The sequence below is a fragment of the Leptopilina heterotoma genome, unplaced genomic scaffold, assembly GCF_015476425.1.
Source record: "Leptopilina heterotoma isolate Lh14 unplaced genomic scaffold, ASM1547642v1 Lhet_73, whole genome shotgun sequence".
In the NCBI taxonomy this organism is placed as follows: Eukaryota; Metazoa; Arthropoda; class Insecta; order Hymenoptera; family Figitidae; genus Leptopilina; species Leptopilina heterotoma.
In genome coordinates this window covers 1,213,352-1,231,003 of record NW_025111169.1, presented here as the reverse complement: position 1 = coordinate 1,231,003, position 17,652 = coordinate 1,213,352, and the positions used below count along the sequence as shown (strand labels likewise).

The 17,652-nt window shown below is 22.4% G+C and overlaps 2 protein-coding genes across 2 annotated transcripts in view; one reads left to right on the top strand and one right to left on the bottom strand.

The window, feature by feature from the left end:
- Nucleotides 1–17,652, bottom strand: part of LOC122510702 (flotillin-2) — a 268,228-nt gene that overhangs the window by 161,212 nt on the left and 89,364 nt on the right. The gene's annotated exons all lie outside the window — the stretch shown is intronic.
- LOC122510731 overlaps nt 11,084–17,652 on the top strand; it is a 54,959-nt gene continuing 48,390 nt past the window's right edge. Inside the window, exon 1 of the mRNA XM_043625583.1 lies at nt 11,084–11,823. The gene's annotated coding sequence lies outside the window, so the exon portion shown is untranslated. The remainder of the gene's footprint in view (nt 11,824–17,652) is intronic.

Genomic DNA, 17,652 nt, shown 5'->3' with positions numbered 1-17,652 from the left:
AATAAAAAAAATCTAGTTACGAAATTCAAAAAAAAGAAAAAAAATCATTTAATTGGCATGAAAATAGTCTTATGGGATTTAAAATTTAATAAAGTTTGTTACACCGACTTTAATTGGGTACAAAAGAGCGTGAAATTAGAAAAGAATGAAAAGAATGAAAAATTTCAAAAAGCTCTTACGTTATAAAAAAAAAACAGTCTATCTGTCACAACAACAAAATTTCCTTTAGTTACGTTGCCCAATATCATAAATTTACTCTTCGTTATTCACATACCGGACGGATATAGTAGAATGTTTTAAGTCACGTAGTCAAAATAAAGAAGGCGTGTACCTATATACGTAACACGGTATTTGTATATATATATATATTTCACTAATTAACATGATCAACACTTTTTTAATACATCCCACTTTATTATACTATTATAATTAACATACTTTTCGAAATTTCATATTCAGGCAAAATTTTTTTAAATAATTTATATGCAAAATTTACAATAATATATAATTTTCATAAAATTTCTCAAAAGAATTGAATTATTTTTAAATAATTATTAATCAAATTTTCCAAAGGACTTTAATTTTTCTTCGAAAGAATTTCATCGAAATAATTCAATTATTTTCAAAGTTTAAATAAATTTCTTCGCGAGAATTCAATTATTTTAGAATTTTCTTAAAACTTTTTCAAATTCAATTACTGTTTCGAATTCAATTATTATCAAAAAATTCTTTAGAAGAATTGAATTATTTTCAATATAATTTTAAAAAGTTTCTTAAAAGAATTTATAATTATTTATCAATTTTTTTTAAATTTGTAAAAAAAACTCAATAATTATTATTCAAATATTTTCAAAACGATTTTAATTTAATTTTACGAAAGGATTTAATTTTTCTTCGAAAAAATTCAATTATTTTCAAAATTTAAATAAATTTCTCCGCAAGAATTCAATTATTTTAAAATTTTCTTAAAACTTTTTCAAATTCAATTATTATTTCTAATTCAATTATTATTAAGAAATTCTTAAGAAAACTTGAATTATTTTCAATACAATTTCCATTTTAATTTATCGAAAGAATTGAATTTTTGTTCCGAAACAGTTTCTTCAAAATTTAATTCAATTAATTAAAAAATTTTAATAAAATTCTTCAATTATTTTCAAAAATGATAGAATTTATCTGAGGAAGTGAATTATTTTCAATATAATTTTAAAAAGTTTCTTTAAAAGAATTGAATTATTTATCAATTTTTTTTTTAAATTCGTACAAAAAACTCAATTATTATCAAAAATTCTTTATAAGCAGAATTCAAATATTTTCAAAACGATTTTAACTTAATTTTACAAAAGGATTTACTTTTTCTTCGAAAAAATTCAATTATTTTCAAAATTTAAATAAATTTCTCCGCAAGAATTCTATTATTTTAAAATTTTCTTAAAACTTTTTCAAATTCAATTACTTTTTCGAATTCAATTATTATCAAAAATTCTTTAGAAGAATTGAATTATTTTCAATATAATTTTAAAAAGTTTCTTAAAAGTATTTAATTATTTATCAATTTTTTTTAAATTTGTAAAAAAACTCAATATAATTATTATTCAAATAGTTTCAACACAATTTTAATTTAATTTTCCGAAAGGATTTAATTTTTCTTCGAAAAAATTCAATTATTTCGCAAAATTTCAATAAAATTCTTTGTTAAAATTCAATTTTTTTTCAAAAATTCTCTATAAGAATTCAATTATTTACAATAAAATTTCAATTTCAATTCATCGAGAAATTTTATTAAAATTGTATTAAATGGTATTTGAATTTTGCTAAAGAATTATATGAAAAATTTTTGAAAAATAATTGATTTCTTTTGAAATTTTTTTAATGAAAATTTTATTACTTATGAACGTAATTGAATTTTTGCTAATTTGTTGATTAAATATTTTTTTTTAAATTATTTGAATTCTTTTGAGAAACTTTATCAAGATAGTAGATATTGAAAATAATTGAATTTCAGCGAAAAATTTTATTATTTATGAAAATAATTGAATTCTTATGAAAAATTTTCTTAAAACTTTTGAAAATATGTAGTTGATTTCTTTCGAAATTTTTTTTAATATGAAAATTTTATTACTTATTTTTAAACCATTGAATTCTTTTGAGAAACTTTATTATAATTAGTAAATATTGAAAATAATTGAATTTCATCGAAAAATTTCATTATTTGCGAAAATAATAAATTGAATTCTTACGAAAAATTTTCTTAACACTTTTGAAAATAGTTGAATTGTTTCAAATATTTTTATTAAAATTTTTTGAATTGTTTCTAGGAAATTGAAAACAATTGAAATGCAGGGAGAAATTTCATTATTTGCGAAAATAATAAATTGAATTCTTACAAAAAATTTTCTTAAAACTTTTGAAAATAGTTGAATTGTTTCAAATATTTATTTATTAAAATTTTTTGAATTGTTTCTAGGAAATTTATGAAAATAAAATAATTTTTTATTTCAAGTATCAGCTAATTTAAAGTAGTGTAAATTCTCAAAAAAAATTAAAAAAAAGCTTTTCGCTAAATTATGCTTTGCTTAGGTCTCATTTTTCGCCTAGATTTAAAAGATTTTATTGTTCTAAAAAGAAAAAATAATTATATATTTTAGAAAATAAATCACTATTTGCAGATAATAGATAACAGACTGGACTGACAATTTTAACTATAGTATTGTAATAATTAAATATTGTTTAGCAATAACAATAGACATTCCTCGTAATTATCACTCAGGACATTGATTCATATATACGCACTGTAATTACAAAGTTGTAGTTTTCCTTCGAATTTTTTCCTAAACTTGATATAAAACAAGAAAGAAAAATTTGCCCCCAAGTGTAGTAGCAGATTTTGATGAATAGTTATTAAAAAAATGTTTATTTATCTCTGAAAACGATCTACGTGAATATCTCCGTTTCCGGTGTATGAGGATTTCTACCTTGAGGGAAGTTTCTACTAACGCCTATATTACCAAGAGGCGTCAAATTCTTAGCGCCTAGCCTAGAATTGATTTTTGAAACTCACACTTTCTGTATATATCCGTAACTTATACCTATATATATATGAAAATATTATCTGTTAACTTTTGCGATTTCTCTTTGCAATCGTCTGGGAAATCACAGTGGGATACATTTTTTTTTTTTGCTATTATTTTTAACTGTAACTTTTAGACTTTAAATTAATTTGAGATTAGACTTTTGATTTGAACGATTGTAGTCTCAAAAGTCTATAAAAAAAATACAATTATGAATTTTTTGTTTGTTATAATAATCTCTCTAGTTTTAATTAATGCAAATGCTGATACGCTATCGTGTGAATATAATTAGCTAAAAATTGTTTATTGAAGGGGAAAAAATGTAATTATAAATGTTTATAGATTTGAGATCGAGATTGAGATATTATAATATGATGATAGTGTATTTTCGTTATTCTTCCGGTCTGTCTGGTTTTTGTTTTCTTAGCTTGTCTCTATTTTTGCGGTAGTGAGAGAGAAGTTTTTATGTTTTGTCGGTGCATATTGACACACAATTTCACTGCATCCCATATGCATGACATATTATTTCTCTCTCCTCGTTACGTAAAGTACACGGAGAGACCCACATTCGTAAAAATTACTAAAAATGGTTGCAATGACCGGAAATAAGGGGACTTTTAGCATAATGTGCTACAGAATTAGATAAATTTACAAAAGAAATAGATAAATTTGCTACATTGAAATAGCAAGTTTTAATATTTTGTGTAAGAGTTGTAAATGTAGCAAAAATTGATTATAGTTTTCTCTAATTTAATTAGACAAAATCTGACAAATGAAAACATTTTCCACTAAAACCTACGATCCACTGTAGTAATTTTTGGTGAGCAAGTGTGGCTAGCGAGTGCAGTCATATGGCGCCTGCATTTCTATTGGTTGCTAACTTCGTCAATCTCCGTAAATGAGCCGACGCCATCCGATCATTGACAGTGACTATGTTTCGCGTATGTAAAATAAATTTGGATATTATCTACAATAATTAAATATAAAGTGAAACGTAGGTCGTTCGGTATCTCAGAAATTGACCATTATAAATTAATAAACTTTGCATTTATTCCTGTCCCAAGAACTATGTCTTATAGTAAGTTGTTAAAAGTAAATTGCTTTCTCGTAAGTGCTGTAAATTTTCATCATTCAATATATAAGGAAACAAAGATGTATACTTTCAGTGAAATTCGTTGTCGTGCGTGCAGTTGTGTATTAGTGTATTAATTAACCGCGTCTATATATATAAGTGAAATAAACATGTGTGTGTCTTCAAATATATAAGTGTGTGTGTGTCTGTGTATGTAAAAATCCTTCCAGTTTGTCTCCATTAGTCAAGAATTGACGGGAAACCGGCGACAAAAATCCGTATTTTTTCTTTCACTCTTTCTTTCTGCATTTACAAACGACTGTAGTAATTTTACGTACACAATGCTTCTGAGTTTACTACAGTTATTTGGAACTATTGGACGAAATAGTAAGAAACTTTGCTAATTTGGTGAACATTTGTCGGGATTAGTGACTTAGTGTAGAAAATAGTAAAAAATACAAAAAGTCCCCTTATTTCCGGTGGTTGCAATGTGAAAATAGTAAATTCTAGTGTGATTTTATACAAAAATTAGTAATCTCGGTCTCTCCGTGTAGTGCACGCAAATACACGCAATTGCCTTACGACAGAGATAATGATCCATTAATTGAACGTATCACTTTCTAATTTTTCTCTTTGTCTATTACGTTACTCATCAATTAGTATCATAGTTGACAATTGTGCTACTTTAATTATTTTGCGGCTTGTCATCTTTCTTAGACTCCCTGTTAGAAAATTTTTTTATTAGAAATAGAATTACTTTTTTCTTTTTATTAATTTTTTGTTTTAATTGCTATACATGGTCTTTTTAATTTCCTGCAATTTTTTTTGCTTCAATAATTATATTCTTCAATTATTGTCTATTATTATAATTGTTACTGTAACAATTATACTAACAATGATAGTAATAATAATAATAATCTATATTAATAATCGTTGTATTCCGGATGTCCGGTCGCAGTTTGAAGTTACTTGTTTTTATTTGCTCTTTTGTTTTCCACTTTTTTGACAATTTTTGTTTTTTGTTTTTAAATGTTTTAAACTTCAAAATTAATTCAGTTCTAATTTAATTAGTTTAATTAAACATTCAATTCATATGATGAATTGTATTATTTCTAAAAATAATTGAATACTTGCGAAGAATTTTAATAAAATTTTTTAAATAATGAAATTGTTAAAAAAAAAAAAAAATAAATAAATTCTTTCGAGAAACTTTATTAAAATTATACTAAAAATAATTAAATTGTTGTGGCAAATTTTAGTAAAGCTTTGAAAATAATAGAATTCTTTCGACAAAAATTTTATTAAAACTCTATGGAAATTAATTTAATTTCTGCGATTAATTCTATTATTTTCTGAAAATAATTGAATTTTTTCCAAGAATTTTATTGAAATTTTAAAAATAATTGAATTTTTACATAGAACTTTGTTAAAATCAATAAAAATAATTAAATTCCATCGAGAAATTTTATAAAAATTTGTATTAAAAAAAATTTAATTCCAGCGATAAATTCTATAATTTTTGAAAATAATTGAATTCTTGCGAAAAATTTGATTAAAATCTAAAAAAAAAAATAATGGAATTATTTCAAAAAAAATTTAATTTCAATTGCATTTAAAATATTTGAATTTCCAAGTAAAAATTTATTACTTTTAAAAATAATTGAATTCTTTTGATGAATATTGTTATTTATGAAAATAATTGAATTTTACAAAGAATTTTATTAACATTCCTAAAAAAAAAGAATTGAATTTCTAGAAAAAATGTTGTTATTAATCAAGATAATTAAATTCAACTAGTTTTAACCGAAATGAAAATAAAATTTAAAAAGACAAATGTTGATACCTTTTTAAAATTCAATTATTTCTAGAAATTCATGTCATATAATAATTTCTTTCTTTGAATTCAATAATTTCTGAAAATAATTGAATTATTGCGAATAAGAAATTTATTTAAATTGTTGAAAATAATTTAATTGTTTTGAAGAAAAGTTTATTTATTTCTACTAAATGTATTAAAATTGTATTAATATTTTAAAATAATTGAATTCTTTCGAACAATTCATATAAGAATTTTTAAATAATTGAATCATTTGGGAAAAAGTTATAGGTATATTAATAATAGTAATTCAATTTCTTTTGCAATTTCTTAAATTTCTGACAATAATTGAATTCTTGCGAACAATTTTAGTAAAATTTTGAAAATAATAGATCCAATTAACTTGAAAAAAAAATAATTTTAATTTTTCGTTTTTTTTCATGTTTTATTCCAAAAAATTTGGAAAAAATTTGGTACTAAACTAAAAATTTATAATTACAGTATGAATGAATGCAAGTTCTGAGTGATAATTATACTAGGAGTGTATATGTATTGTTATGGGTGGAATAATTGAAAGATAGAAATCTGGCGGTACCATGAGCGATTCGAAGTATTCTATGAAAGTATCGTCACCAGATTTAGAAAAAAGCCAATGGCCCTTTCGCTGTTATATATATTTTTTTCTCGCTCAGACAACACTAATAAATATTGAGTAATAGTAAATGAAATTCTTTTCAAGGTTCGTTCACAATTTGATAACAACACGGTGTGTTTGTCTATTTTCCAATTTCAATCTTCGTGCTCCAATTGTTCCACTAAAATTCTTTTCGGAGAAAAGAAAACAAATTCTCACAGTCTCTAAAATATTTTTCGAACAAGAAAATTTCCATACGTGTATCGAAAAAAATATACTGGTAACTTTTATGATTTATTTACTCTTTAGTATTTTTTATTTATTGTTTACTATTTATTTACTCTTTAGTATTTTTTATTTATTGTTTACTATTTATTTACTCTTTAGTATTTTTTATTTATTATTTACTATTTACTATTTCTATATTTACCATACCCTCTTTCTTTACTATTTACTATTTTACTTTTATTTATTATTTACTATTTACAATTTTATTTTCATTCGTCATTTACTACTTATAAAGTAAAAAAATTGAAGAACCTGAAAATATTTGAGTCAAATAATATTTATTTAATTCAAATAAAACATTTTTCTCGAAATAAGTTTTTTTAAATTTACTCCAAAAATAATAAAAGTTCTAAAAAAGAGCTTAAAAAACAGAGTGAACTTTTCTTTATAAATAATAATTTTAGATTAAAAAAAAAATTTACTTGGTTCAGAGACAAAATTTTATTAACTCAAAATTTTAATTAAAAATTTTCTCCTGATGAATAATAATTGCAGATACTAAAATACAAGCTAATAATAACAAAACAAAGTTGCAGTAATTGTAATGTAATAGCATTTCATAGTACACGGATTTTTTAAAGTTCAAGCCGGTTTTATTACACCGCAGAGTGATTAAATAATAATATTACCTTCACGTATGTATCCATACGCACACAGTAGGCATTTTCAAATGTCGCTTCTTTGAAACAAATTTTGTAACCATCTTCTTCTCTTTATATGTAATAGATTCTATTTTCTATATTCATTTTCTTGGGAAATTTCAAAAATAGTAGCCATTTCTTTAATAAATTTCCTTCACACACACACACACACAGGATGTTTAATTTTATTTCAAAAAGATAGATGTTTTATTTAAAAAAAAAATTGCATAAGCAACGTAAAGTTTATTTTTTCAAATATCATCAATATTTTACTTTCTCCAATGCGGGAAATAAATAAGTTTTCCTATATTGCAATCCAATAAATATATTAAATAACTCCCTACTGGAATTAAATTGTACTCACTTTTTCTATTATATTTTTTACATTTATATGGAAAATCAGTACTTTTAATAAATTTCAAAAAAGGGAAGTATAAATAATTGTCTGAATTTACTATAACTAGGGAAATAAAAAAAAAATTTTTAAATTAAAAAAAATTACTATTTATAGTAGAAAAATGTTTCAAATATTAATATTTAGGAAAATTGCAATTTTTAACCAATTTTCAGCAAAAGTTTAGTAAAATTTACTGATTACAATTTAAAAATTTACAAACACTATTAACTTGAATGTTAATAAAAAAAATGCAACGAATTGATACCAAAAATGTGTATCAAATCATAATAATGATCGAAATTTTTTTGTTTCAAAATCGTAGATTAATCGTAATTTGATTAAAATTTATAAATCAAAAATCCGCAAAGTTTTTAAAGACGAAAACAAAAAAATAATGCTACAATTTATTTTATTTCATCAAAATTTCTTGTATAAAAAATTTAGACTACACTTTTTCTAAGGATTATTTAATTATTTTCTTACTTTTTTGCAGCGAATTTCAATTATTTTTAATATAATTTAAAATCAGGTCCTCGAGAAAAGTAATAATTTTTAAAAATTTTATTAAAAGTCTTCGAAAGAAATGAATTATTTTCAAAAATTTCGCTAAATTTCTTCATAATAATTTAATTTTAAAAAATAATCAATTATTCTATCAATTATTGTTTATTTTTGCAAAAGATGAATTTCAGTTAAAATTTTAGATAATAATAATTGAATTTTAGAAGAGAAATAATTAATTTATCATCCATTTATGTATCTAAATAAATTTTAAAAGATTTTAAAATTGAAAAATTTAAAATAATTTTTAATTTTGGTAAAACTGTTATATTTAAATATTTATTTTAAAAAATTGTTAATTTATTATTTTCCCAAAAAATTATTAAAATTTTGAATAATTTTATTTAAAATTTAAAAAAAAATTGATTTTAAAAATCTTTAAAATCTTTAAAAATTTTATTTTAAAGAAGAAGTAATTTTCAGGAATAGTTAAATTTTAAACAGATTTTACATTAAAATTATTTGAAATTTTCATTCATGTATAAAAATAAATAAGAATAAGTTATTTTAAGTATTTAAATATTTCTATAACAAAAATTATTAAATTTTTTAAAAATTAAAGTTAGAAGTTATGAAAAAAATGAGTCTTTTGAGAAATTGTGATTAAAATTTTTTAAACATATTTAAATTCTTGTAAAAATTAAAAATTATAGAAAATTTCCAATTAATTAAAAAATTTTTGAAATTTAGTTGAAATAAATTTTATATGTTAAGAAATAAAATTTTGTTAAAATTCTAACTAAGAAATTGGAAAATAATGGAATTTTAGAAAAATTTAGAATTTAAGTTAATATTTTTTATTTGTCAAAGTAATTATATTTTAGAAATAAAATAAAAATTTAGTATTTTTTGATTTGCTGTAAAACTTCAAAGTTGTTAAAGACGAAAACAAAAAAATAATGCTAATTATAAATTAAATAATCCTTTGAAAAAGTCCTCGAGAAATGTAATTATTTTTAAAAATTTTATTAAAATTCTTCGAAAGAAATGAATTATTTTCAAAAATTTTGCTAAATTTCTTCGTAATAATTTAATTTTAAAAAATAATCAATTATTCTAACAATTGTTTATTTTTCCAAATGATGAATTTCAGTTAAAATTTTAGATAATAATAATTGAATTTTAGAAGAGAAATAATTAAATTTTGAAAGAGATTTTTAAATATTGAAATGTTTGAAAATATTTATTTTGGTAAAACTGTTAAAATATTTAAATATTTATTTTTAAAAATTGTTAATTTATTATTTTCCCAAAAAATTATTTACATTTAAAACAATTTTATTTAAAAATTTTAAAAAATTATTGATTTTGAGAAGAAGTAATTTTCAGGAATAGTTAAACTTTAAACAGCTTTTGCACTAAAATTACTTGAAATTTCAATTCCTTGTGGAAAAATAAATAAGAATAAGTATTTAAATATTTATATAACAAATTATTATTACTTAAACTTTTTGAAAATTAAATTTATAAGTTATGAAAAAAGTGAGGCTTCTGAAAAATTGTTAGGATTAAAATCTTTTGAAGATAATTAAATTCTTATGTAAAAATTTTAATTAATGAAATAAAATTTCCAATTAACTTGAAATTCCTTCAAAAGTTAAAATAAATTTTATATCTTAAAAAATTTTATTTTTTATTTTCAAAAATTATTTTTAAATATATAATCGTGTATTGTGTGAAAATTCTAACTAAGAAATTGGAAAATAATTGAAGTTTAGAAAAATTTTGAATTTAAGTTAATATTTTTTATTTTTCAAAGTAAATATATTTTAGAAAATAAATGCAAATTTATCATTTTTTGATTTATTATAAAACTGCAAAGTTATTGAAGACAAAAATAAAAAATGTTTCTTCATAAAATTTTAATTTTAAATATATAATTGTGTATTTTGAGAAAATTCTAACTAAGAAGTTGGAAAATAATTGAATTTTAGAAAAATTTAGAATTTAAGTTAATATTTATTTATTTTTCAAAGTAAATATATTTTAAAAAATAAATGCAAATTTAGCATTTTTTTTGATTTATTATAAAACTGCAAAGTTGTTGAAGAAGAAAACAAACAAATAATCCTACAATTTTTTTTATTTTATCAAAATTTGTTGTAACAAAAATTTAGACCACAGTTTTCCTAAGGATATGGATACCAAATTGAGATAAGAAATGAATTAAAAATGTTGCGAAGATTTCTATAATATTCTTACAACTTTCTTAGGACAACCGTTTAGAGAAATTTTTTTTTTTTTTTTTTTTTGGACAAAACACCAAAATAACTTTCGAAGCCGGAGATTCGGCAAAAGTTTTAACGTTTCATCACACAAACACACCGTCGAAAAAAAGAAAACATTTAGCATCGACTATATTTTGCATAAATTATTTCACATCACAGGAATCATTACCTAATATAATGATGTCGGAGTCACCTGTGCTACAAGAAAGAAAAAAGGCAAACGTTCCGGAAATATGGGTTACATATGTAAATTCCGATAAAATGGTCCCATATGTAATCGGCATATATATATATATATATACAAATAAAAAGAAAAAAAAAGTGAAAAAGAAGAAAAAAAAAAGAAAAAAGGGGGAAATGGTTTGGGACCATGTTCGGTGACCATGGTTACCACATAGGCAGAAATGGAAGGTGTGTGCACAGGTAACAGGCAGGAAGAGAATATACTTTCACTGCCAAAGCACAACGGAGTCTTCGAGAAAGACGAGAAAGAAACCGAGTTGGCTTTAGAGACAGTCGTTGGGGTATCGGCACAGTTTGCTATCATTCCTTCCTTCGACCGGTGCAACCCAGCAATCAATCCATTTCACCCCTGCCGGCTAATCACGCCACCTTGCCCCGTCAATCATCAAAGGAATTCAAATTCTCCATAAAATGCCATCTTATCCAAATTATTCCAATTCTCTCCGACTATTTTCCAAATTTTTCTAGATTCATTCGGAAAAAAGAAAAAAAAGGAGAAAAACAAGAAAAAAAAAGAAAAACCAGAAAATATAGAAAAACATCCCACTCATTATAGCGATTAATTTTTTTTCCTTCGTCGTATTTTTCGAAAAGAATTCAAATCTAAAAATCACGATTAGGAGCCTGGCAAAAAGAAGAATGTGACTAGTGATAAAAATAAAGTGTATTTTTTTTTTAAGTGAAGAGTTCCTAATTCACGAAAAATTATTAATGTCCAAGAAAAAAGGAAAGTGTGAACATCATCAACCGCCTCAGGATTCTGTCAAGGACGTGACAATTTACGGAAGTCGGTCAGGATCGTAGGCCCGTGGAATAGGCGGAAGTGACACTTAAACAATTATTTTACATGGATAAAAGAACTTTTTGAAAAGGTATTTTTTTTCTCTCTTCTAAATAATTGCTGTTCACTAAATTTTTTTTAATTTTCCTTTCATTTTTTTTTTCATGTAGACTCAAGGAGATGAAACATGCAAAGAGATCTTTAATGTCTGCTTATCTAACTGCTTGAATGCCTGTGTAAAGAAAAAACAGAAAATAATTCTTATTTTTAAATTTACAATTCTTTTTTGGATAATTATTGTTTTTTCGGAATTTTTATTTTGAAATCAGAGTTTATCAAAGGGTAGCAAATTGAGACAAAAAACAAATCAAAATTGTTGCGATGCAACAATTTTGATTTGTTTTTTGGTCTCAATTTGATAGCTGCAGAAAAAGTGTGATTTACATCTGTATTTTCTAATTGGAAAATATTTTATAAATAATCTTTAGGGAGTGGGAAATTTTGCTTCTATAAACACATTTCTAAAAAAAAATTGTAGTCTCGTGTCAATTAAACTGTAAAAAAGTATAATTTTCTTCTATTTATTATTGATTTTAATCTTAATATCTTTAAAATTTTCAAAAATTACTATGCTGAATGGAAAAATAATAATATGTAAATTCAACTCTCTAAATTTGAATTAGTAAAAATGTTTACTAATTGGAATAAATGACACAATTTTGATTTTTAATTATTAAATTTACTAATAAATTAGTAGAAATTACTGTTTATTGGTAAATTTACTAATATATTAGTAGAAATTACTATTTATTATTAAATTTTACTAATAAATTAGTAGAAATTACTATTATTTATCAGTCAAATTTATTAATATAAAAGTAAAAATTCAGTCACTAATTCAAATTAGTCTCTAAATTTGAATTATTAAAAATGTTTACTAATTGGAATAAATGACACAATTTTGATTTTTAATTACTAAATTTCACTAATAAATTAGTAGAAATTACTATTTATAAATAAATTTAAATAATATATTAGTAGAAATTACTATTTATTATTAAATTTTACTAATAAATTAGTAGAAATTACTATTATTTATCAGTCAAATTTATTAATATAAAAGTAAAAATTCAGTCACTAATTCAAATTAGTCTCTAAATTTGAATTAGTAAAAATGTTTACTAATTGGAATAAATGACACAATTTTGATTTTTAATTACTAAATTTCACTAATAAATTAGTAGAAATTACTATTTATAAATAAATTTAAATAATATATTAGTAGAAATTACTATTTATTATTAAATTTTACTAATAAATTAGTAGAAATTACTTTTTATTAGTCAAATTAATTAATTTTAAAGCAAAAATTTAGTCAATTATAGAATTAGTCAATTTTACTAATATATTAGTAGAAATTACTATTCATAAGTAAATGCATTAGTAGGAATTACTATTTATTAATAAATTTTACTAATAAATTAGTAGAAATTACTATTATTTATCAGTAAAATTTACTAATTTAAAGGTAAAAATTCAGTCACTAATTCAAATTACTCTCTAAATTTGAATTAGTAAAAATGTTTATTAATTTTAATTAATGACTGACTATTTGTAATTGAATTAACAAATTTTACTAATGAATAGTAATTTCTACTAATTTATTAATAAAATTTACTAATTTAAAAGCAAAAAGTCAGTCACTAGTTCAAATTACTCTAAATTTAAATTAGAATTTCACTAATGAATTAGTAGAAATTAATATTTACTGTAATTTATTATTATATACTATTTATTGAAATTACTATTTATTAAGTAAATTTTACTAATATATTAGTAGAAATTACTATTTATTAGTTAAATGTACTAACAAATTAGTATAGATTACTATTTATGAAGTAAATTTTACTAATTTATTAGTAGAAATTAGTATTTATTAGTAAAATTTACTAATAAATTAGTAGAAATTACTATGTATTAGTCAAATTTACTAATTTAAAAGCAAAAATTCAGTCAGAGAGTAATTCAAATTACTCTCTAAATTTGAATTAGTAAAAATGTTTATTAGTTTACTAGACTGACTTTTTGCGTTTGAATTAGAAAATTTTATTTATAAATTCGTAGAAAGTACTATTTATTAGTGAAATTTACCAAGTCAATAAATTAGTAAACATTTTTACTAATTTAGGGAGAATATAGACTTTGTTAATATCCCAATGGGAAGTAAACGATTGGTTCAATAATGGGCCATGCTTGGCGAACTCCGTTCCATTATTGGAACATTAATGGCAACCATCATTGGACCACCAATGGTTTAAACTTGGGATGATCACGCTACTGCCAATGATCGGTAGCCAAGCATCGGGCCAATATTAGTTGCCAAGGAATTGCCAAGGAGACAAAATCGATTTTCAAAAGCTTGATTTTTTATTGGCAGCCAACAAAAAACCAAGGTTTTGAAAATTGATTTTTTTTAATTATTAATTAAAATTTATTTTTAAAAAATATATTTTTCAAAAATTTATTTTAAAAAAATATATTTTTTAAAAATATATATTTTTTTAAATTAATAGAACATATTAATTTAATTTGTCACCTCTGGTAAAACAAAGATGAAAGACTGATAAATTCCCTCACTTTATATTTTACAGTGGAGGGATAACTGTGAATGTCTTTGCGAGAGAGGAGCAGGTACTTATATAGAGCCAGTGAAACAGGTCACAAGCGAGAAGAAATCACTAGCATGCACTCTGGCGGCGCTTGTCGGAACTGTTTTCTGGCGCGCATGCATATCCTGACATTATCGACGCAGCGCTTGGCAACCAACGTTGCGCCACTTCCGACATGCGCCGCCAGAGTGCATGCTAGTGATTTGTTCTCGCTTGTGACCTTTCTCACTGGCTCTATATAAGTACCTGCTCCTCTCTCGCAAAGACATTCACAGTCATCCCTCCACTGTAAGATATAAAGTGAGGGAATTTATCAGTCTTTCATCTTTGTTTTACCAGAGGTGACAAATTAAATTAATATGTTCTATTAATTTAAAAAAATATATATTTTTGAAAAATATATTTTTTTAAAATTAATTTTTGAAAAATATATTTTTTAAAAATAAATTTTAATTAATAATTAAAAAAAATCAATTTTCAAAACCTTGGTTTTTTGTTGGCTGCCAATAAAAAATCAAGCTTTTGAAAATCGATTTTGTCTCCTTGGCAATTCCTTGGCAACTAATATTGGCCCGATGCTTGGCTACCGATCATTGGCAGTAGCGTGATCATCCCAAGTTTAAACCATTGGTGGTCCAATGATGGTTGCCAATTGTTTTGCCAAGAAAAAACCATTGGGTACCAAGCATGGCCCATTATTGAACCAATCGTTAACATTGGCAACTTCCCGTTGGGATGTCGCTAAAATTTTGAACGTTCGAATGAACGCCAATATTTTTGTAACTATTTCCAAACTCGCAGAGAAAAATTTTATTTAAACCAAATATAATTTATTTGAGTTAAATATAAAAGTATATTTGTCCCAGAGACAACTAAATTATTCATTTGTTATTAAATACAAATTTTAGACGAAATAAATAAAACTTTTATTTAAATCAAATGAATCTTTATTTAAGTCAAATAAAATTTTAATTAAAACAAATAAAATTTATTTGAAACAAATAAAATATCCAGTTAACTCTGAGTCAAATGTATATCTTTTTTCTGGGTGAAAATTGTATTTTATTAAAAAATAAATTAGTTTGTATATTAAAAAAAGTAATTGTCAACAAAGTAAATGTTCATATAAAGGAAATTCACCTTTTATTTTTCAAATTAAAATTTTATTATTACAATGAAAAAAAACATTATTCACGTTTTGGAAAATAAATTACAAAGTTTCAAAGTCTTTAATTCAAATTTTGAAGTTCTATTACAATCAGTAATTTCTGAAAATACTTAAAGTGAAAAAATATTTCCTTTGCTTGAACCTTTCAAATTTTTCAAAAACAAACAAAATTTCAGAAAATAGAAACTAAATTTAAAAAAAAATGCCCCTAAAGTTTCGAACGTTCAAATAAAGGACGATATTTTCAATATTCTTTTTTTATTTAAAATTTTATTAGAAGAAATTTCTTTTATTCAAAAAATTAATTTTTAACTAAATAAATGTTAATTTACAATATTTTTCACTTCAGTTTACAGTAATTTTCCACACTGAAAAAAAATGTTATTTTATTCAAATAACATATTACTTGACTATTGTCGCAATTAAATATTTACTTGAATTAAATTATTTTTATTTAATTCAATTAAATGATATTTAAACCAATAATTTCAGTATTTAAAGCAAATATGAATTGAACCATTTCACTGACTCAAATAAAAATTATTTGATTGAAATAAATATTTAATTGATCGGTAATCGGTTATTTGAATCAAATAAAATTTTTTTTCAGTATAAAAATATTGGAGTATAAAAAATATTTATTTCCTTTTAAACGTTCAACTTTAGATGAATTAAAATAAAAGCAAAATTTCAGATTTACATGAAAAAAGAAAAAAAAATATACAATCAACCAGGAAGAACCATAAAAAATAAAATCCGAAATTTGCGAATACGTAAACGTTTAGAAAGTAACAAATGTTTCCTCCTAAATTTGCATTAAAAACGATCACTTTAAGTTGAAAATTGGTGCAATCAATCACCTGTGTAGCAGACCTGAACCATAATTAATCACACACATAACTACAAATACGAATGGTATGCGAATTTAATATAATGAAAAAGAAAAGAAGAAGCGAACAAGAATTAAACAAATCACAATATTTGTCAAAATAGACACAGTTGAATATTCATAACAAGTATATGTGACAAATAAACTTTTCAAATTTCTCTATAGAAAAAAAATCTCTATTTAATAAAAATATAAGTTTCACACCCAGAGAAAAGTTGTATTTAAATCAAATATATTTTATTTGACTCAAAAAAACGTATATTTGCCTCAGAGGCAATTAGGTTATTTATTTGTTTGAAATAAAAATTTTATTCGATATAAGTAGAAATTTTATTTGAACCAAAGAAAATTCTATTTGAACAAAAGAAAATTTTACTTGAACCAAATAAAATTTTATTAAAATCAAATAAAATTTATTTAAAACAAATAAAAATTCTAGTTGGGTCTGACACGAACATATCTTTTCTCTGGGTGGCACATCTACTTTAAACTAAGTGCAAGTAGACAAAATAACAAAAGATTTTGATAATGAAGAACTTTCTAAAATGAAGCGTGAAAATTACATATGTATTACGAGAGACATTTTTTTTTTGTTTTGCTCAGATTTTTTTTTAAAAAAACATCTATTTTAGGTTATTTTATCATTAAAAATGTGCAAATATTAAAAATTTCTAATTTTTCCATGATAATTAAAATTAAAATTTTTATTATTGAAATTTGGGTCGGAAACAAATTTAAATAACTTATCATAAAAAATCTTCTCTTAACTTTTTACTAAAAATACTTTAGCCAAAAAAAAACTTTAAGAAAATTCAATTATACAAAATTGAAATTTTCTCTATTTTTATCTGAAAATATTTTTACAAATTTCCCTAATCAAATATTTTTACAATACAAATTTGTGAATTATAAATAATTCTATCATATTCCTTCTCAAAAATATGAATTTGTTATCAATTCAAGCATTTAATTTAAATCAAAAAAATATTTGTTTGGCAAATTAATATTTATTTGTATCAAAAAAATATTTTCTTTCTGAGTCAATAAATTTAAAAAAGAAAATTTGTTTTAAAAAATTCAATAGGTTTTTGGGGTGGACAATATTTATCTTTCAGTGTAAAAAAAATATTTCGTTCATTTCAAGAAAAATTTTTTGTTGATTTAAATAAATCTTGACTTGTTTTTTCGACTAAA